The sequence below is a fragment of the Hypanus sabinus genome, assembly GCF_030144855.1.
Source record: "Hypanus sabinus isolate sHypSab1 chromosome X2 unlocalized genomic scaffold, sHypSab1.hap1 SUPER_X2_unloc_6, whole genome shotgun sequence".
In the NCBI taxonomy this organism is placed as follows: Eukaryota; Metazoa; Chordata; class Chondrichthyes; order Myliobatiformes; family Dasyatidae; genus Hypanus; species Hypanus sabinus.
This window is the reverse complement of record NW_026779006.1, coordinates 195,217-209,328: the sequence shown is the minus strand read 5'-3', so window position 1 is coordinate 209,328 and position 14,112 is coordinate 195,217.

Below are 14,112 nucleotides of genomic sequence, written 5' to 3'. Positions count from 1 at the left end.
ATTTCACTTGTCACTTCCTTGCTGATTTTCCTTATCTGTCCTTCCACAGCCCAGCTGTTTCCTCAACACAGACCGCCCCTTTACCAACTCTGTTTCACATGAAATCTTGGCAACAAAGCCAGCTGTTCCATCATCTAAATCATTGATGATGAAATCATCTAAATCATCAAAGGAAGCCGTCCCAACGGCGACCCCTGTAGAGCACCAGCAGTCTCCGGCAGCCCACCAGGAAAGGATGCTTTCATTCCCACTGGCTGCCTCCGAGCAGTCAGCCAATGCTCTACTCATGATCGTAAAGTACTTGTAATACTCTGGCGCCCTGTCTAGGGCCTGCTGGGAATCCAAATATACTCGGTCATCTACATCTCTTCATCTACCCGACTTGTAATCCCCTCAGAGAATCCCATCAGGTACGTCCGACAACATTCTCCCTTAAGGGAACCTGTCAGCCACGGCTGTACTATTTTGAGTACAGTATTAGCTGCCCTTTTTGATTTTTTAGCCCTAACGCACCGGTACTCACCGTGCTAGCTGCTATTTTGCCCTGTCAACTCCCTGTCCTGCCCGACAGTCTGACTGCACTCTATCTTTGTGTTTCAACATGCGTCCTATTCAGAGTCCACTCATTCTGGTTTCCGCACTCCTGCAAAATTAGATGAAACAGTCACTACAAAGATTAGTAAACTCCTCTTTCGTGAACAGTGGGCCGCGTCTGGTTCAGGTGCAAACTGTCTCGTTTGTGTAGGTCATGCATCCCCGAGAAGATATCCCAATGATTCAACAAGCTGAAGCCCCTCTCCCCGCACTGACTTCTCATCCACGTATTTTTCTGCCACTTCATCCTGTTTCTACACTCACTGGCGCATGCCAGAGGTAGAAATCCAGGAAGTATTAACCTAGAGCTACTGTTTTCAGTTTCTCTACTCAGCTGTCTAAATTTTATCTTCAGTATATCTTTGTTTTCCTTCCTATGTCATTGGCACCAATGTCTACCGAGACAACTGACTATTCTCTCTGTCCTTCCAAATTGCGGTGGGCGCAATCCGTGTTATCCCTGATCTAGCACATGGGAGGACACCATCCACGTGTCCTTCTCACGTTCACAGATTCTCCTGACTGTGACCCCTCTCAGCACTACCAGCTCCCTCTTCCCCCTTGTATCCTTCTTCAGCACGGACTCATGCTCAGCGCCAGAAACCCAGTCTCCATTTCTTTGCCCTGGGAGGTCATCGACAACTGGGGTATCCGAAAGGGTACAGGTATTATTCAGGGGAATGGCCACAGGCGTGCTCTGCGCTAACTCCATATTCACCTTCTTATTCCTTCTGCTAACAGTCACCCAGCAAGCCACCTCCTGCAACTGAGACGCGACTACTTCCTTGTAACGCCTATCAGTGATCTCCTCACCGTTCGGAAAGAGCGGAAGGTCATCCAGCTGCTGCTCCACATCCCTGACCGGGTCTTTAAGGAGCTGCGCCTGGACGCACTTCAGGCTGAAGTAGTTCCATGGGGAAATCTGTGTCTTCCAGTACTCCAGCATGCAGCATGACGAACATTCAGCGTCTATCTAGACTACTCTAAGTATCGCTGACACAGTAAAATAAGATAAGTTTCACAGAAACCTATCCGGGTGACGTCACCAGAGCAGACACCGCTTCTGATCCGAAGCCTCCTTTGAGACAAAGCCTGACACTACTTCAGAGAATTCCAACAAATTTTTCAGGTAGCATTTCCGCTTCAGGAATTCTGACCTTGCAGAATTTTAGCTTTTGCCCCCAAGCACCCCGAAACCTCATCCTTAGTGATCTGCTCCGACGTCTTCCAATCGTTCGAGACAGGAAAACTGACCGATTATTCCATTTGTTCTACCCCCATTCCTTCCTAAAGAGTGCAGTGACATTTGCAATGTTCCAGTCCTCAGCAGCCATTCCGGAATCTCTAGGTTCTTGAAAGATCTTTGCTGATGCCTCCAGAATCTTCTCAGTTATCTCTTTTCAGAACTCTGCAGTGTCGTCTCTCTGGACCAGGTGACTTACTTACCTTCACGCTTTTCAGCTTCTGAACACCTTCAGCTCAATAATACCACCTGCAGTCACTTCTGCCCCCTGGCGACCTTGCGTTTCTGTCAGTCAGCTGATGTCTTCCACAGGACAATCTTTCTGTAACCTCGTTGATGTTATTGGCTAGCTCACTTTCATATTTAATCTGTTCTGTCCTTAAAAACTTCCCAGTGTTGAACATTCCCACCAAATATTTGCTGTATTATGTACCCTCTCTTTTCCGTTTAAACAGTCTTAGACTTCTCTCGTCAGCCACGGTTACCTGATCCTCCCGTTAGGATACCTATTTTTTATATTCCGGATGCACCTTCCGTTCGCTTTCCGAATCTCACCCAGAAACACCAGCCATTGATGCAAAACACCGTCATACTTTCCAGTGTCTCTTCCTAAATCATTCTGGCGAATTCCTCGCTGATACTAATCCAGAATTGCCCTTTCTTTGTAGGCTCAACCACACGCTGCTTCAAAAGCCATGTCGTATGCGTTCTAAAACAATGCCTCTTGTGAACCATCACTAACGGACCTTTTCACCTTTCCTACATATTGAACTCCTCGATGAGTTGTACAATTGCAAAATTACCCTTTTACATATTTTACATCTATTGTTGTAATTTGCTTCCCACTTCCTGGCTGCTGTTTCGATATCTGTATATAACTCCCATCAAGGTTATCTTAAACGCGTTTTTTAAACTCTATCTGTAAGGATTCTATATCTGTCACTTTCTAAGGTTTTGACTTCATTTGTACCAACACAGCAGACTACCAGCCCCTTCCGCAGATCTATCTATTGCTTTCGATACAATGCATATCCTTGGATGCCCTGCTCCGAACTCTGTTCCTTTTTCGGCCATGACTCAGAATGTCCACTGTCTCATACCAGCCAATCTCTCGCTGCGTCACAGGATCACCGACCTTATTCCGTGCACTGTGGCCATTCACATATCACACCTTCAGTCACATATTCATCATCTTCAGTGATGTAGGGTCCCTTGCCAGTTTAAGATAGCTCACTAACAGCCATTTCCAAAGGTTCAAATATTCATTTATTTTCAAAGTCTGTCGTCATATACAACTCCGGATAGCAACGAAACAAAGAAACAGCATGAAAGCCGTTCACAGAGAACCCACACTCCTGGACAGAAAAGGAACGGCATCCTGATCATCAACCCGAACCACCCCGGGACAAAACAAAGCAAGAAAATCGCCCCCCATCACCGGCAACATATCGAACAGAACACAGCAGAACATCAACCACAACCACCCCGGGACAAAACAAAGCAAGAAAATCGCCCCCCATCACCGGCAACATATCGAACAGAACACAGCAGAACATCAACCCCAACCACCCCGGGACAAAACAAAGCAAGAACATCGCCCCCCATCACCGGCAACATATCGAACAGAACACAGCAGAACATCAACCCCAACCACCCCGGGACAAAATAAAGCAAGAACATCGCCCCCACCCCCGGAAACATATCTAACAGAACACAACAGAGCATCAATCCCAAACACCCCGGGACAAATCACACAATCAAATGGAAAAGGAACGTCGATTTAAAACACTAAATACAAAACCCTTTAGACTGGAAAAGTTCAAAGACCTTAAACGCAATAGACTAGACTGTAAATGGAGAACCACGATACCTTCATCCAATAACAACCACATTCATGGAAACGGAGGCAGAAGCCACACGAGCGCAGAAGTCTAACTACCTGCCACAGCGAGCTACACAGCGATAGGCCGCTCACAAACTCCTCTTGTACCGATCAAAGGGAAAGGAGGCGGTGCTGAACTCGCAACCGCCATCGGCATTTGTCTCGATGTGTCCGTCTTCCTCATTTTGCTGCATTTTCTACCAGTTCTCCCTCAGAGCCTGACAATAAATTACAAAAATCATAAATCATAAAAAATAATTAAAAATTATTAATTACTTGTGTACCAACTTCCTCATTCTCCTGCATGAGCCGAAATTCATCGAGCTGAGGGTTGAGTTACTTAACCCTTTCTCCCAGGAGCTGCAAAACTCCGCACTTTGTACAAATCTGTTTATCTGCAAGACTGGAGGTCTCCCAAAATAGCCACATCCCACATATAGTACAAGACAGTGTCCCTGGAACCACTGGCACTGCCCTACTACGCCTAACAAACACTCCTGCTCTCCCCACTTACCCACTGAGCCACAGACACTGACAATGAAATGCAATACTTGAATTGGTAAGAAATATGTTCAGAAGCAGACGCTTCGAGTGTGCTGTCAGTGTGGATATTGACCACCGTGGATTAGATATGCTGCATAGACGTAGAGATACAAGTTGCACGTGATCAGCAACAAAAACGCCTCTTTACTTGTGACTTTACTTTTTATTCTTTGACTGTTTATGGGCGGTTAGGAAAAAAAAACAGAAGTGCAGACAAATATTCGGTTGTGTAAGTTCAGGAGTTCTGCTGTTATAAAATAAAGGTACTGATTTGTAATTGCACATTTTCCCCCTGCCTCTCTGATATTTACTGCAAGGGGTAATTATTGTAAGTGAGTTAGTTTAGTCAGAAAATTAGTTGCTAGGTTAATTAGCTTGGCACTACTCTGTGGGTCGAAGTGCCTGTCTCAATGTTTGCTGTTCTGTTATTTGTTATATGTTTTACGCTCTGTGTCCCTGAAAGAAAATCCCTGAGTTGGGCGACGCTCCTCCTTTTTACCCTACCCTTAAACGTAATCCTAAAATCCAAGGACCCACTCCTACTGATCCCCGACTAACCTTGTCATCACAAACGAACATATTTAACAGCATGTCCCATCCTCCCCTCTCTCTCTCCCAATGGGGAGTCCTGCATCTCCATCTCTCAACCAGACCCTTAAACCTAATGCCTACTCCCCTCCTACATATCCTATAAACCCTAACCTATACTTCAGGTCCTATTCCCTACAATCCAAAATCACCCATATCAATCAAAAGTCGTCACCGCATCACCTTAGCATATTCATGACCATGATTTATAAAACTTTTTTAAGACTGAAGAATATCCCACTAAAGCAGGTGTTGGTCCAATTTAAAGAAGACGTGGGCCAGAGCAAAATGAGAGGGTTGCGTGGAAGTGAATTTCGAATGACGTGATCAAGAAGCACAGTAGGGATGATCTTCCCACTCTTGAGTAATCACAGCCTAAACCCCTCCTACAAATATCATAAAACCTAGCCAGTACAGATTAAAATGGTTAATTAAGCCACATGATATTGGACAATTAGTGAAAGGCACCGGTCAGATTAAAGTGGCTACACAACCCTATCTGCCCCAGCCACAGATATCTTCCGACACTAAACTCCAACACGCTCTTTCCTTCAGCCCCATATAGACATCCACAAACTTACCCTTAAAACTAATCCTGAAGGCTAAGGGTCCACAAAACAACCGGCCCGGACCGCACCCCGACTATGCCTGACCACAGCCCCATGAACAAGCTGTTATCACCAGGACAGTTCCACGCCCCTCTCTTCCCATGGGGAGGGCTGCATATCCATTTACCATCGCTCCCCTTAACATCACCGACCCCCCTCCTATAGATACCTATAGACACTAACCCAGCAGTCATTGACTACAATCCAACATCGCCCCACATCAATCACAGGTAGTAACCACATCGGCGTAACATATTAACAACCATAAACCTTAACATTTGTGTTAGGAGGAGGAAGACCCCAGTAAAGGCAAATATTGAACCGAGTTAATGAAGATGTCTACCAGAGGAAAGCGTCGGGTTTGATTGACACTGAATCTCTGTGACGAAATCAAGTAGCGCAAGAGGCATGATTTCCCACTGCCCGCATAATCACAACATAACTATTACTTTGTAGTGAGGAGGCAGGAACAGACAAAATGTTATTTGCATTACTGGGCACGTGGAGTAGGCTATTCGGTGTTCAGTGTTGGAAAATTCAAAACAAAAACACACCAATATTAATCCCTCCTACCTACACTGCACACATCCAAAATGTCTGTTCAAAACATCTATTGTATTTTCCTCCACCACTAAACCCAGGCAGCGCATTCCAGGCATCATTGACTCACTGAGTGAAATAACTGCCTTCACATGCCCTTTGAGCCTACCCGCTCTCACCGTCAATGCCTGCCCGATGGTATTAACCATTTCAACCTTGGGAAACAGGTTCACATTGTCCACTGTATCTACGCCTCTCGTAATATTATAGACCTCTAACGGATCTTCCATCAGCCTGCAAATCTCTAGAAGAAACAACACAAGTTTATCCAGACTTTAATGACAGCACATGCCCTCTGAACCAGGCAGCGGCCTGGCGAATCTCCTCTGCACCCTCTCCAAAATATCAGCATCCTTCCTATAGTGGGATGACCAGAACTGTGTGAAATACTCCAGATGTGGCCGAGCCAGAGTTTTAAAAAGTTGCAGCTCAGACACAGACACAGGATTATGGTAGTAAATTATGGCATAGTAGATTGTGAAACTGCATTGAATCACGGACTCGTACCAATCTCCTCAAGACCATAATCTCTTGATGAAGGTTATATTTAGGGGTCTCTATCGAGGGGGTTTCCAAAATAATGTCTGCTTGTGGTAATGAATAAACATTTTCCTATCCATGAAACGTGTTACGACTTCAGTGACTAAGTCATACTTAGAAAATTTGGGAGCTCGTCCAGGACCCACCTCTGACCCTGACATATCGCCAGCAAACTCACCAGCTTAGTGTGGGGAAGCATGCTTTAATCATAGCACCCTGTATGTGTCAAAGAACACGGCTGAGAGCCGAAGAAAGTCTGTGTGTGTGTGTGTGTGCGTGCGCGTGTGTGTGTGTGTGTGTGTGTGTGTGTGTGTGTGTGTGTTTGTAGATTCATTGTCTCTGCCTGACCCAGCATGACTATACATCTGTCCGTCTCCAATTCAGTTTATCCCCCTTGGTAATGCCCCTAATTTAATCTCCCCAGAGATTTGATAAGGTACCCCATGCAAAGCTTATTGGGAAAGTAAGGAGGGATGGAATCCACTGGCTTGCACACAGTAAGCAAAGAGTGGTTATAGACGTGTCCTATTCTGCATGGACGCCAGTGACCAGTGCTGTGCGTCAGGAATCTGTTATTAGACCATAACACAAAAAGATTTATGAGCAGATGTAGGCCATTCTGCCCAATAATCAAGAACAGAGGTCAAAATTCAAATTTCATTGATTATTATTTTATGTACAAATGAAACCCCCTCGAGACTCGTCACCTGTCCGGACACCCCCACATGCACAGAGCAAGAATAATTTCAAATAGTTCACAAATCGGTCCTCTCCATTTAGCAAAAGCAAGAACAGAAGTCAAGGTTCATATTGCATTTATTATCGAAGTCTTTGTAAACGGAACAACCTTGAGATTCGATAATCCTCGAAATCCAACGGCTCCCACAAGTCAGTGTGCACCCCCGAATCCGCCGACACATCCAGCTCTGTGCAAACCAGTGTGAACTCACAAATCTGTGCTCACTGGTAAACACGCATTCAACCCTTAATCAGTGTGCAGTCCAAAAGCAACGGACATCTCAAAATCCCTGTGACCCACCTATTCGTTTCTATACCCCTAAATCTTATTACATCCGTAAAGCAAGATCAGCCGCAGAATCAGTCCTGTCTCCCCAGTTCTTCACTGTGTCCAGTTCCCAGTGCATTCAATTTTCGACAGTTTTCAAACTGATTTCTCCCTCACAGCTTTGGGAGTGTGAGCGTGCACGGTGTTTGGGAGTGTAAGGGTGCACGGGGTTTGGGAGTACAATCTATTTGAGGCACCACACAGAATTGGGTGTGTCGGCGGATTTAAGGATGCACATAGATTGGGAGCGAACACTGAGTTGTGGTTTGCATGCGGCTTTGCGGGTGCGCACAGTTTTGGGAGAACACACAGATTTGCTGAATAGCGCAGATTTGGGAATCCCGTTGGATTTGGAGGTTGTCGAATCTCAAGGTTGTTTCATTGATGCAAACTTTAAACATATATGCAAATTGAACCTTTACATTTGTTCTTCCAATTTTTAGAGTGGAGGCAGATATTTTGAGAACTGCTTGAAACTGCTCTGAGATAATGTAACGCATGTGGGGGCGTCAGCAGATTTAGGTTGCGCATAGTTTAGGGTATGTCGTTGGATATGTGTGTATCTGCGGGGTTGGCTTGGGAACGGATTTGGGAGGTGCACACAGATCTACGGATAGCGCTGACTTGATGTTTTGGTGAAAATGGGGGTGCACAGGAATTTGTAGATGTGAGCAGACATCGGGATTCGTCAGCGAATATGGGTATCGATGGATTTGGCACAGCCACTGATGAGGGGGTAATGATGGGTTTGCTGGGCTGCGAAGATGTAAGGGAATGTTAATGATTATACGAGAAATATGCATGTGGGTGTGTGTTTTCAATTTAAACTTTGTTCTTGCTATTTTTAAGGCGGAAGCAGCAATTTTGTAAAGTGGTTGAAGTGAATCCTGCTCTGTGATAGTGTAATGTGTAGGTGTGCGCATGGATTTGGGGTCCGCATGGATTTGTGGATGTGCGCATATTTCGAGAACAGTTGGTGAATCTGGGGGTGTATACGGATTTGCCGGTGAATGTGGCTTTCCGGTTGTGCACAGATTTAGGGGTAAATCAGAGAATGAGTGAGTGCGCTGGGATTTTCGGGTGCCGGTTGCTTTTGGGGTGCACTCTGATTTGAGGGTTGAATGAGGTTTTGTCAGTGTCAACAGATTTGTGGGTGCACACTGATTTGCGCAGAGTTGGGGGTGTTGGCGGATTCGGGGGTGAGCACTGGATTGGGGGAGCCGGTGGATTTGGAGGTGTGCCAGAACTCAGGGTTGTCCGATTACAATGCAGGTTAAGGGGATAGCTATTTCGTGAACTGCTTGAACTAATTCTCGCTCCGGGATAATCCAATGTGTATGTGGGGGTGTCTGCCGAAATGGAGCTGTGACGATTCTCAAGGTTGTTTTATTTCTACATACATGAATAATAAATGCAATTTGAAATTTAGCCTCTGTTCTTGCTTTGTCACGGTTCAGCAGCCATTTTGTGAAGCATTTGAGATGAGAGTTCGAGATCATCTGCATTGCGGAGACAGATGGGTAGGGGCTGAACCAAATGGAATAAACTGAATTGGAGGTGTACGGGCACGTGTATAGTCAGGCAGGGTCAAGCAGAGACACAGACACAGAACATACCGACGCACACTAACACTCATAGACAGACAAAAAGATACACACACAGACTAACACTCATAAACAGACACACACACACACACACACACACACACACACACACACACACACACACACACACACTCACACACACACACACACACACACACACACACACACACACACACACACACACACACACACTTTGTCTCTACTGGTCTGCACTCAGCCCCCTTCGCTACAGAGGAAACAATTGAAGCCTCTCCAACCTTTCATTCCCTCTGATCCATGAGGCAAATCCTCCATTTCCAGAACATTAACTCTCACCCGATCCTCCCTCCGCCGTCACAGGGTTAGAGTTCCTCCTGTTTTCAACCAACGACCAGTGTTTCTGTGGTGGCGATAGAGTCACCCGGATGGTGAGATGTGTCCAGGTGCCAGGGACAGGGATGACTCCGATCAGGGTATTCTAAAGGGTGGCGGAAGTTACAGAGAGAATTATACATTAGACCTGGACGCTGGTGGACTGGTAGGAGAGGACAAGGGAAACCCTATCCCGAGTGGGGTGGCGGGCGGATGGGGTGAGGGCAGATGTACGGGAAATGAGAGAGACAGCAGAGTTGATGGTGGAAGAAAGGAAGCCCCTTTGCTTAAAAAAGGAAGACATCTCCTTCGTCCTGGAATGAAAACTCTCATCCTGAGAGCAGATGCGTCGGAGACGGAGGAATTGTGAGAAGGGGATAGCATTTTTGCAGGAGACAGGGTGGAAAGAGGAATAGTCCAGCTAGCTGTGAGAGTCTGCAGGCTTAAAGTAGATAGCAGTAGATAAGCCGTCTCCAGAGACGGAGACAGAAAGATCAAGAAAGGGGAGGGAGGTGTCGGAAATGGACCAGGTAAATTTGAGGGCAGAGTGAAAGTTGGAGGCAAAGTTAATGAAGTCAACGAGCTCAGCATGCGTGCCGGAGGCAGCTTCAATGCAGTCGTCGATGTAGCGAAAGAAAAGAGGGAGACGGATACCTGTACAGACTTGAAACATGGACTGTCCCACGAATCCAGCAAAAAGGCAGGCATAACTGGGACCCATGCGGGTGCCCATGGCTACACACTTGGTTTGGAGGAAGCGGGAGGAATAAAAGGAGAAATTATTGAGAGTAAGAACTAATCCCGCTGGACGGAAGAGAATGGTGGTAGAGGGGAATTGCTTAGGTCTGGAATCCAAAAAGAAGCGAAGAGCTGGTGGGGAATGGAGGTATATAGGGACTGGAGGTCCATGGTGAAAATAAGGCGGTGGGGACGGGGAACTTAAAATCATTGAAAAAATTCAATGCGTGAGAAGTGTCACGAAAATAGGTGGGAGGAGATTGAACAAGGGGGGTAAGGCAGTGTAAAGGTATGCAAAAATGAGTTCGGTGGGGCAGGAGCAAGCAGATACAATAGGTCTACCTGGGCAGGCAGTTTTGTGGCTCCAGGGTAGGAAGTAGAAACGGGAAATGCTGGGTGTGGGAACTATGAGGTTGGTGGCAGTGGATGGGAGATCTCCAGAGCTGATAAGGGTGATGATCTAGCAGACAGTGGCCTGGTGCTCCTTAGTGGTGTCAGGATCAGGGGGTAAATAAGAGGAGGTATCAGAGAGTTGTCGCTGTACCTCGGCCAGGCAGAGGTCCGTACGCCAGACAGCAGCAGCTCCCCCCTTATCAGCGGGTTTTATAATGAGTTTGGGATTGGTGCGGAGGGAGCGGAGAGCAGAGCGTTCGGAAGGCTGGAATTGGAACAGGGTGTGGTGAAGTCAAAACGGTTGATGCCCCGTCGGCAATTAGTAATAAAGAGATCAAGAGCAGGCAGAAGATCAGAGCGGGGTGTCCATGAAGAGGAGGAGGGTTGAAGACGGGAGAAGGGGTCATCGGTGGGGGTAGGAGAGTCGTTTCCAAAGAAATAAGCTCGGTGACGGAGCCGGCGGAAGATGAGTTCAGCGTCATGGCGTACGCGGAACTCGCTGAGGTGTGGGCGAAGAGGGATAAAGCGGGGTCCCTTACTGAGGACAGAGCGCTCTGCCTCAGAGAGCTGAAGGTCGGAGGGAATGGTAAAGACCCGGCACGAATGAGAGATGGGATCAGAGGGAGACGGGAGGCTCGTTGTGTCAGTGGAGAAGGAAGGGTTGGGGTGAGAGGAAGATGGAGCCTCTGAGGGCACAGGAGCTGACGTTGGGATCTGAAGGAGAGGGAATTGCAGAGTGGTGGTGAGGGAAGAGGAGAACGGCCTTTAATAAAGCCCGTTTGATTCATAGAGATGATTTTAGTTAAAATATTTTCAGGATAAAGTGATCGAAAATGGCGGAGATGAACGTTAATAAAAATAATCCGGGATTCCATAATGGGGGTAAAAAAAAAAGAAAAAAATACAGATTACAAAGCCCGCAAAAAAAGTCGATATCTATCGACGCAAGCCACAGGAAAAGCATCGATGCCGTTATAGCTCCGCTTGCGTGAATATAAAAAAAGTAATCTGTCTCCCTCTAACGGAAATAAATCTCATTACAGCTGACATGTATCTCAGGGTAGTTAACTTGATAGGGTAGTGTTTTCCCTATAAAACAAAACCACCTTCAATTTGAAAGTAACCTTCATAATGTTAGATAAGTGAACAAAAACACATCCAAAACATTTTTGAAATATTTGCACAAAAGAAAAACAATCGCCATCTTTAAATTATCCAATCTGTCTTTAAGACAGAAAAAAACATATAATTACTTAAAAATCTTCAATAAAGCATACAGAATAAAAAAAAACAATTAATTCATTTTAAATGCTGCAAAAAGAAAAAGGTCTTAGATTTTTCAAACTGAACTACAGCCTATCAACAGTTATCCCACTATACCTTCTGAGGTTAAAACCGTCCAAACCAGTCTTTTTTCAAAACTAAAAATGGATTTTAAGCTAAAAACATTCAGTGACCACCGGAACTTACAGTCTTTCAGTCTTTACAGCGCGGGACACTCAAGCCATTATAAATCATACAAATTTCAGGCTTCAGACTCGTCGTGGTTGAAATATTTGCACAAACTGAACACAATCGCCATCTTTGAATTATCCAACCTTTCTTTAAAACGTAAATAAATCCAAACAATTACTTTACAAAAAAAACTTTTAAAGAAGCATACAGAACAAAAAAAAAGTTGGTTCATTTAAATCCTGCAGAGAAGAAAAAACTAGATGGTTCAGAATTATCTACAGTCATTCAACAGTTCTCCCGCTATATCTTCGAAGGTTAAATCCATCCGAACCAGTCTTTTTCTAAGCTAAGAATACATTTTAAGGTAAAAACTTTCTATAACCATCAAATCTTCCAATTTCATCGCTTTACACCATGAGACAGTCGAATTATTATAAATTATTCAAACTTCTGATTCGCCATCGGACTCGTCAGACAAAGAGTTAATTAGACGCAATGCTTCGTCTGGATCATCAAAAATACGATCTCCAGAATTTATAACAAAATACCTTAATTTGGCTGGCGATTGTAACAATGGAAAGAGCTTTTTCTGAAAAGCTAATTTCCTAGAAGAGACAAATGCAGCACGTTTCTTAACAATTTCACGCGGAAAATATTGAAAAAAACGAACTTCTGAACCTTGAAATTGAAATACTCTTTGATTTCTTGCAAGTTTAATAATGCGGTCCTTGTGTCTCAGATGGAGAAAACACACAACGACATGCCTGTTTTTACCTTCATCCAAAGATTTTAAAGCACCGGTTCTGTGAGCCGATTCAAGCTCCGGGGGTTGCGAACAAACCTCCGGAAATAAAGACTGAACCATTTTAGCAAAATAATCCAGTGTGTCGGCAGATTCTGACTTCTCTTTTAATCCAACAATTCGAATATTATACCGACGCGATCGAGCTTCCAAATCCACGATCCGTTGTTGAGCCTTTTCCAAACGAGAAGAAAGGTCAGCCGCATTTCTAATAACATCTTTAAGATCGAGGCTCAGAGAGTCAATTCTTCCGTCAAATGTCTCTTTTAGTTGAGTTATTTCAGTACAGATACCGGTGATTCGAGATTCCAATCTCTTGATCTAAGGGGCTTCTTCCGAGAACTCGTTTAGATTTTCCGTTAGAAGGCTCGGGATTTCGTCTGGTGCTCTTCGAAGTCGCCATAATTATAACTATTGTTATACAAATTTGACTGAATAGAGTTAAAAATTCAAAGTTTAAATCGGAAAAGGGAGAGATTAAAGACGGACAATAAGCAACTAAGGCTCACATGGAGGCGGAGTCCGGAAGGACTTTGGATTGAATTATGGAAAGGATGTTTCCCATGGTGGGAGAGTTTAGGATAAGAGGGCATAGCCTCAGGAGAGAGGGGCGCCTTTTCAAAACAGACATACGGGGAATCTTTCAGACAAAGGGTGGTGAAGTTGTGGAATTTCTTGCCACATGCCGCTGCAGAGCCCACGGCGTTGGGTGTATTTAAGGCAGACATTGATAATTTCTTGACTGGACATGGCATCAAAGGTTCGGGGGAGAAGGCCGGGAGCTGGGGTTGAGGAGGACGGAAAGAAAGGGTCAACCATGAGTGAATGGTGGAGCAGACTCGATGGGCCGGATGGCCTAACTCTGCTTCCATGTCTTATGGCCTTATGGAAATGAGGATTGAGCAGGACACTGCGAGACTTTGACTGAGTTTTATATTTGGACGGTCGGTGCTGGTACGGGTGGGAACCCACAACGCCGTATTTGTAACCCTTTATTATCTAATGTTATGATAAACATATTCTCTCTGAGTCAGGCACTGAGGTGTGTGAATCACTATATGCAGATGATGGAGCTTTATGGCATAGAGGCATAAATTACTATTAT